Here is an 8,492-nt window from a genome sequence, read left to right as displayed (position 1 = left end):
TCAAAATCATGATATAAATTTTTTGAAGATGATGTTTCAAAAGGTTTATGGAGAAAATAACCCGATTAAGAATGAAATTCAATCAGCCCATTGGTATAGATACATGATTTATTACCCATTTAAATCTAAGCAGAAGTTTCAAGGATTACCTGCGTTTGATTTGTATAATCAATATGAATTTATTTATATTTACTTTAGTGCTTTTGAATCATTTCTCTCTTGATAAAATTAGAGAAAATTACTTAATAGTTTTTGGCGTTGATTTTTTCAATTTAGTCTTTGACTTTTGCGGGTAATCAAAATTGTCCGTTTAGTAAATCCCTCTTTTCAAAACAGTCCTTGAACCCCACTCTACACATTTCTCACAATGAAGATTTTGAAATTGTCCTAACCATTCAAACTAACCATTTTTGTAAATAAAAAAAAAAAAATAGATTTCCGGCATTCCAATTGAGTTTTGGAGACTCCATTCTGATGAAAAGGAAGAAGTGATTTTCAAGGATTTTTTAAAGTATTTTGAAGATGTAAAAATCTAGAGTTTTTTCAATTGTTTTGCTTCTTTTTTGGATGAAAATCGATCAAGGATAATTATTTTGGTTTGAAATCATCAAAACATGTCATTATGTCAACTTTTAAGTCGAATTTTTCATGTATTTTAGTTGGAAAAACTCGAAAAAAAAAAATCAGGTGGGTTTTACAACTTTGAGGTCAATAATTAAAAAAAAAAAAAATTATTGATGAGATTGACAATAATTAAAAAGTTGGTGACCTTGACAATAATTAAAAAAAGAGTTGTCGACCTCGAAGCTATAAAACCCCACCCAATTTCATTTTTTCAAGTTTTTCCAATTAAAATACATTGAAAAATAACTTGAAACTCGACATTATGACTTGTGTAGATTATTTCAAACCAAAAGAATCAATATTGATTGATTTTCATTCAAAAATGAAGCAAAACAATTGAAGAACCGTAATTTTTTAACATACATCTTCAAAATGCTTGAGAAAAATGAAATAAAAAATAAAAAATCCTCGAAAATTGTTTCTTCTCTCTTTTGAAATCCTTTTCATCGGAATGGAGTCTCCAATGCTCGATAAGGATGCTGGAAATCCAATTTTTTGGGATGAAAAAATGATGAATTTAAATGATTAGGACAATATCAATTTTTTAACTGTGAGAAATGTATAGAGTGAGGTTTAAGGACTCTTTTTAAAAGAGGGATTTACTAAATGGACTATTTTGATTACTAGCAAAAGTCAATGACTAAATTTAAAAAAATAATAACATGAGGGATTATTAAGTAATTTTTTCATAATAAGATTTTCTAATTTGCATCTCTCAGAATCCTACAAAACATTGTAGTTGTGGTATGTCACATACTTTAACATATACAATTGAGAGTATAGTCTCATGTTTATAGAAAACGAAAGTCACTTACTAAATGATTTGTACTCTAAAGTAAAGGAAATCAATTTAGATTTCGTAAATGAAATCAATATAAAGGGTTGGAGGGGATTCCAATATTTTAGGGCCCTTAAGTAAAATAATGTTCGGATGTCTCAGACATTATGGTGATAACTTTTGCTCCCCTAAACTTTAGGATATTAAGTATTGGCTCACACATTGATGTCGACATCCCATATAATAAAAGAGATAAAGTTATCCAATATGAATACAAACATAGATTGCTTTATGATAATTCTATTCCAAGCTTTTCAAAACCAAAGATTAATATGTTTTTAAATAAGAAGTAAGTTAAGCTATCCATATCGCAATTACACCTCTAAAATGAGATATTTAATCAAATAGGCCATTTACATAAACTTAAGATCAATTACGTCCTTTTAAAAAAAGTCTTTGATAGTTTTAATGTCCAATATCTACATGTATCCAATAGGATACCTGGACAATCAAATAAACATTTTGAAAAACTCTTTATCATGTAAACAATTTTTTGAGCAATCTAATATATAGATGAAATTGTTTTTATGTAATAAAATAATCTTTTAAAACATAGAGAAAATTATTTGTACCCATTCTTCTTCTTCTTTCATTTTATTTTGTTTATTTTGTTTTTTTTGTAAGAAAAAGAAGAAGAGGGATTAGCTCTCTTCCCAGGGGACGGATTTACAATGGGGCACTTGCCCCACAAGATTTTTGTAAAATTGTACAATCCTCTTGATAGTTTTGATGTATTTTGAGTTTGTCCCTACATTTGAATTTTTGGGGACCCCTTCTATTTTTTTTTTTTAATATTTAAAGTACCACCCGTGTTTTCTAATGGATGACATACCCCATTTTGACCTTGTTAACCCTGCTCAATTTTCCGATGAATATTCGAGATAGACAGATTTACAAAAAGAGAGAAGAGAGAAGGGAGATTTGGGGTGGGGGGGGGGGGGGGGGGGGGGGGGGCAATGGTTTCACTTGCCCGAGAAATAATTTTTTTAAATTACATGGTCCTCTTGATAGTTTTAATATATTTTACTTGAAATTTTGCCCTCACTGAGACTCCAATTTTCTCGGTTTAATGGAATCTCCTCTAAATTTTTTTTAATACTTAAGATATCACCTGTGTTTTTTTAATGGATGACATATCAATTTTGACCTTGTTCACCCCCTTGATTTTTTAATGAATATTTGAGACACCCCTTTGCTTTTAAATAGATGACATGCCCCCTCAATTTTTAAAGAATACTTGAGATACTCCAATGTTTTCAAATTGATGATATGCCCTCCTCCCCCCAATGTTTTAGTTGATTTGGACACCCCTCCACATTTGAGATGCCCTTTGTTTTCAAACTGAAGACATGCCCCTATTGACCTGGTTCTTATTTTCTAAACTAATAGAAAATAACTTAAATACCATCATCTTCAACTTGTAACTAAGACCCCGTTTGATATAGCTGGCAAAATTTGCTTTCAGATTCTACTATAAGAAGTTGCTGTTAGAAACAATTGTAAAAAATCGGATCACTGAAAAACTTGTTTGATAAAGTCTTGTAAAAATGCTACGTTATTTATTAGAATATAATAATTATTGTTTGATACAACTGCCGGATTTTGTTGTATTAAGATAAAATGACAAAAATAACCGTATAAATATATAATAACACTAAATGTATATAAATATAATAAATTAATATATTAAAAAATTATAAAAATAATTATTTTAATTTAAAAAAATCTATAATTCTATAAAAAATTATAACTATTTTATAATTCTATAGAAATTTTGGCAACATCTCCTATTAAAAATGGACATATGAAATTTTTTTGATAAACAAAATACATGCATAATTAATGTTGATAATACACCCAAAATGCATAAAAATGACTAGAGTATAAAATAATTATTTTAATTTAAAAAAATTTATAATTTTATAAAAAATTATAAAAAATTTATAATTCTATAGAAATTTTGGTAGTATCTCCTCTTAAAAATGGACATATAAAATTTTCCTGATAAATAAAATACCAGCATAATATGTAATCCAATATCCATATTATATCGTATATACGTAACACATCCACATAACATCTCATTTATATTTTGACATCATTTAAACATAATAGTCATAGCTAATATAATAAGTAAAATTGAAATAAATAAAAACATGAAAAATATACATCCAACAAATGCATACAAGATATATTTTTTATTCTTCTTATTTACCTCCGTTACTTTATCTTGAGTAACATTATCATTGATAATGTCAATTTTATCTGCCCACACAAAAAACTCTACATTATCTATAAAGTAAAATAATACATGAATTAATATCAATCTAATTATATAGGTACTCACTCAACATTAATATCAATGAGATATTACTTGCAAGATGAACACCTATAAAACATCCTACTACAATTTTCTTTTATTTTAGTTATGACTAATGTCATCACTTGATCATATGAACAAAATGGTGGATACATATAGTTTGCCATCAATGCTACTCATCATACATAAAAATATAAATAAATAAGCACAGAATCTTGAAAATATACTTAAAAATAGTATAATTTTTATCTCAACATTGAATAATAATATTTACACTTACAATATAAAGTAAAAAAAAATAATATGAAAATTTATCAATGATTGCTAGTAAAAATGGCATCGATTATTGAATCCCTATATATTTTTATTGTTTGTTGGCTTTGACGACTTACTGATGAGGGACCTAGATACTCTTGATCAGTGATGTCCTCTTCTTTCTCTTCCATTAATAATTTTTCCTTGAATCGAGCAAATTCTTCATCAACAATGATATACTTTTTGATAAAATTATATAATGCTATGCAGGTAACAATAATATTTTGTTGTTTGTCTAAATTATATGAACGCATCAACTTCAATATTGGTCATTTTGCTTTCAAAACCTCAAAGGTTCGTTCGATCATGTTCCGAAGTGAAGAATGTAAATGATTGAATAGTTCCTTTCAACAATTTGCCCGTGATCTCCTATAGTCTTGTAGATGGTATCATATACCTCGATAAGGTACGAGATAACCATCCATGAGTAGGTACCCAGCATCTATCAAATAATATTTACCTATTATCCAAAAAAAATTTAATTTCTAAGATTGAATATAAACATATATAATTGACAAGTTTTTACATACAAACCTGGTGGAGGATATGGAAAATTTAAATTAGGTATATTTAATGTATCAAGGAAGACACGTGAATTATTAGTCGATTATTCCCAACCAACCACCACATGAGTGAACAACATATCAAGTGAACATGTTGCCATTATCTTTTGTGTGAGTCCTTTATGTCCTCGATATCGCACGTGTTCTTCCATTAGTACAAATGTACTAACGTGTGTCCTGTCTATTGTTCTAATACATATTTTAAAATATATTAATCTATAAATATTAATAAAATAAATATTTTTAAAAAATATATAATAAATTACATTAAAATAGGACAAAAAATGAGGATTGTTACGGATGTGCAGAGAGACTTCATTGAAGTTGGGAGGTACAATTAAGAACATTGACAAGTTTACAATAGCCAAAAGAACTTTGTTGAAATACTTGTTAATCATTTAAAGTGAGTGAATGAAACGATTTGCAATTATTCTTTGTCATTGATTATATCCTATTATTAATAATAGCATCACTACTTGTTCTTGAATAGTAACGTATTGTTCCATCTGTAGTAAACCTCACTTCTCCAAAATGATACTCAGATTCAAAAATACGTGTCTTTCCATTCTAAATAGTGCGTGACATGTCGTATGATTATTATTTAGTGTTTCCCACATAAAGTCAATCCTCTTGTACTGACTATTACTATGTGGTTCTCTACCTAAGAAATTCTTGTAATAAAATAAGGAACCTAGGACAACTCCTGTCGCTCCATGTCGTGTAAGATGTATCGATACCGTCACAAATTAGGTGTTTTGAAATTACGTTTAGTTTTTTCTTCCCAAAAAACATGTTACGACATTTGATATTAGGATAATAATAGTAACCAACGGCCCCCAAATTCAAACTATTTTGTTTCAAATGCGCGAGGAAAGAATATACACCTTTAAGGTATTCATTTGATAACCTAGGTTTCATTATCCACTCTTTACTTAAAATCATCGACGTCGAAAACATCCATAAGTTGAATGAGTAAGACGACATAGTTTAATGGAATTTTCAACAAATTGAAAACCAAGAATATCTTGACATTAGGTGAGTTTAAAGATGGGCTCGAGCATTGATGGTGAGTTCGAGGTTAGAGTTACGAGGGCTTGAGAAGGTGGTGGGCTTAAAAAGCCTTATTGTGAGTCCATGAAACATTTGGGGATCTTAGGATCTTTTGATTTAATCAAAATACTGAATTTCAAAGATTTGGGTCCTTAAGACCATTGATAGGTTTTGTTAGAAAAACTTTTTTTTTTGTTCTTTCGAGTGGGGCCTATTCAAATTGGTGTGTTTACAGGTATTACTAAGAAAGAAGGGAGAAGAGGAAAAAAATTAAGTTGGGGGAGTAATATTAGAATAGGGTACAAGAAAAAAGGGAATAGAGTTAGGATTATTTTTGAAAAGTAGAAAAAGAGAAAAGGTAAAATGGTCAAACCTGTCCTCAAGATATGTTGTTCATGGTATAAATCTTGAGACAAAGAGAGTGGAACCCATCTTTGTATTTTACACACGTACTCCAAATCATGTGTCTCATAAACGTCATAGGTTGTGATAATATGAAAGATTTATGATAGAGATTGGTAGATTAGAAATATCAACTAATTTAAGTTAGAATCAATCCCTATTAGGAAGGTCAAAGTTAAGTATGATTTTCTTCTATTTTTTATTTTAATTTTCTATGTAAATCCATTAGGATTCTTACAATAGCATCCAATTCACCATGAAAACTCTCCTTCTCAAGAATAGAAAGAAGAAATTTATAATAATAATAATAAATTCCTTTCTTTCTTAAATTAATTCCAAATGATGATTCCATGGACCTCGGGTCCATAGTGCATGGATGTCTCTCTCACACGGATAGGTTATCTAAAATCTAGTACTCCATGGTTGAAAATAATTGCATTATGAAGTGGGGCAGGACCACTAAAGATGGTGGGATGGTAATGTTCAATACTTCAATTATTGAAAAATGATAAATCTTTATAGAAAAGTTGATAATACACCTTCACGCCTACTCATGCTCGTTAGTAGAGTGTGTAAAGAGAGATGATGATGATGCAATTCGTGGGTGGGTTAGTTTGGCTTTCAACAAAATTGTTTCTATAGAATCATTTTTCTTTGAATCACTTTAGTAAGAATTGAATTGTCAGAAATATATATTTTTTATTTTTTATTCTCAATTTCTATTTTTGGGTCTAGAAGTTGCTAAAGAATCTGTGGGGCCTTTAGTGAAAAACAACATCGCTGCTAATTTTGATCATAAAAAGCTCTTTTAAGAGGAAGAAGAACATCCGGTAATGCACTTGATTGCCGATAGAAGCCATAATCTGAAATCAAGTCTTAGCACTGGCGGAACACATATTTCCAAACACTCCCATAGATTTTTGATTCTAGATTTTAGATTTTGTGGGAATCATAGTAACCATGTTCAGATTCGCTAATTATTCGATAGCTGGGTCATTTAAGAAAAGTTGAAAAAAAAAGGGGAAAACTACGAGTTAAGACCTCAAGGGTAGACTCCAAAAAAGGGGATGGAGGGATAAAAAAAGAGTGCTGATATTCTTACTAGAAAGTCTTCACTCAGTCAATGCTCGGCTGACATGTTATGGACATAAAACCATAGATCTGTTTCCGCGAGATACACAAATGCACATTTTTTACGGGGATTTACGTGTGTCCCGATGAAACAGATCTATGGTTCAGTGTATGTAACACGTCAGCCGAGTATTGACCTAGTGAAGACTTTCTAGTTAGAAAATCATTAGTCATAAATAAATAAATAAATATGAGATTTACCCGGTCAACCCAACTGTTGCATTTTTGTTACAAAAACTCCCTTGGAGATGTCAAACTCCCTTGGAGTTCTGACAACTCCAAGGGAACCTTACTTTATAAAGTTTGTTACCCACCAAACCTCACTTTATCAAGTTTGTTTATGTGCAAACCTTGGAGTGAGGATCCACGTCATAAATTACAAATTTATGAAGTTAATTTGTTACTGAATATATATACCTTGGAGTGGATTCTAATAGCATAAATTTGTGGCATCCAAAAACATGATCTGATGTCATAAAGTTATAAGGAAAAATATTCTAAGAATTAAATTTTAAAAAAAATAATAATAATAATTTTTACTATTGAATTTCAGTTTTAAATTTGGGAGTTCGGTAGCCATTTATTTTCAACACCTATGATCAAGCTAAAAAAGATTATTTTTTAATAAAAAAAAGGTTTTGAATCTGATTTTTTATATGAAACCTAGAATTCTGCATTATTGGATTTCTAATTTGATAATTCATATAGGCCTAAGAACCCTTAGTAATATTTAAAATCATACTAAGTTTGTCATGGTAGTCTAATTCATAAAGTAAGGTTTACTCAAGTATTGATAAAGTAAGGAGTTTTTGTAATAGAATTGCAACAAATAGGTCTGACAAGTCCAAGGGAACCTTATTTTATGAAGTTGGTTATCCAACAAACCCTACTTTATCAAGTTGGTTACCGAGCAAACCCTGGACTGGCCATCCATGTCATAAGATTCAAATTTATGTAATTACTTTGTTACTTAACACACGTTGGAGTATATTCTAATCACATCAATTTTTTGCCTCTAAAAATATGATCTGATGCCACAAGATTAAAAAGGACAAAATTATAAGAACTTAGAAAAAAATATTTGAAAAAAAGATAATAATTTTCACCACTAAAGTTTAGTTTTAAATTTGGGAATTCAGTTGCTAGCCATTTTCAACGCCTACTATCAAACTCAAAAAGGTTTTTGTTTTATATATTTTCTTTTATATTTAAGTATCTCCATGAAATATACACATTTGTGTTGTTGAAT

Source organism: Akebia trifoliata, chromosome 5 (assembly GCF_017979445.1).
Source record: "Akebia trifoliata isolate Shusen 1 chromosome 5, ASM1797944v1, whole genome shotgun sequence".
NCBI lineage: Eukaryota > Viridiplantae > Streptophyta > Magnoliopsida > Ranunculales > Lardizabalaceae > Akebia > Akebia trifoliata.
Note: the sequence above shows the minus strand (reverse complement) of the source record.